Source organism: Penaeus monodon, chromosome 22, assembly GCF_015228065.2.
Source record: "Penaeus monodon isolate SGIC_2016 chromosome 22, NSTDA_Pmon_1, whole genome shotgun sequence".
Taxonomy (NCBI): domain Eukaryota; kingdom Metazoa; phylum Arthropoda; class Malacostraca; order Decapoda; family Penaeidae; genus Penaeus; species Penaeus monodon.
In genome coordinates, this window is record NC_051407.1 from 11,031,051 (window position 1) to 11,031,483 (window position 433).

At 38.6% G+C, this 433-nt stretch overlaps 1 protein-coding gene across 1 annotated transcript in view; it reads right to left on the reverse strand.

The window, feature by feature from the left end:
• The window catches only part of LOC119587332 (organic cation transporter 1-like), a 23,263-nt gene that overhangs the window by 16,570 nt on the left and 6,260 nt on the right, over nucleotides 1-433 (reverse strand). The gene's annotated exons all lie outside the window — the stretch shown is intronic.

Below are 433 nucleotides of genomic sequence, written 5' to 3' on the forward strand. Positions count from 1 at the left end.
AGTATATTATATCTAACCCAAACATGCAACTGGTACCGCGTGTGTCGTGAACAATAAACGATCGGTTCCCCTGTTCCGTCGTCCACTCCACTCTGTATTGACGACACTCCGACAGTTTGCCCGTATTTATATCTCTGTGGAACGAAATTACTTTAATTTCAAACAAACATAATTTTTTCCTAATACCCTCGTTCAACTAAAATGGGGAAAAAAAGTATATAACACAGCGAAAGTGGATTCTGATATAAAACAACAAAATGGTCACGCTATAGGAAATGATACTGAATGGTACCGTACTTACCTTGGTATCGTAAGATTTAACCAAGCTTCATGTGAATAAGATGTGTTTTCCAGCCCTGGTTCGTGTCACCAATGATCTGGCACTGGTACTTGGAACAGCAAAATATTCATCTGTGGTTTAGTTTGTAAAGAA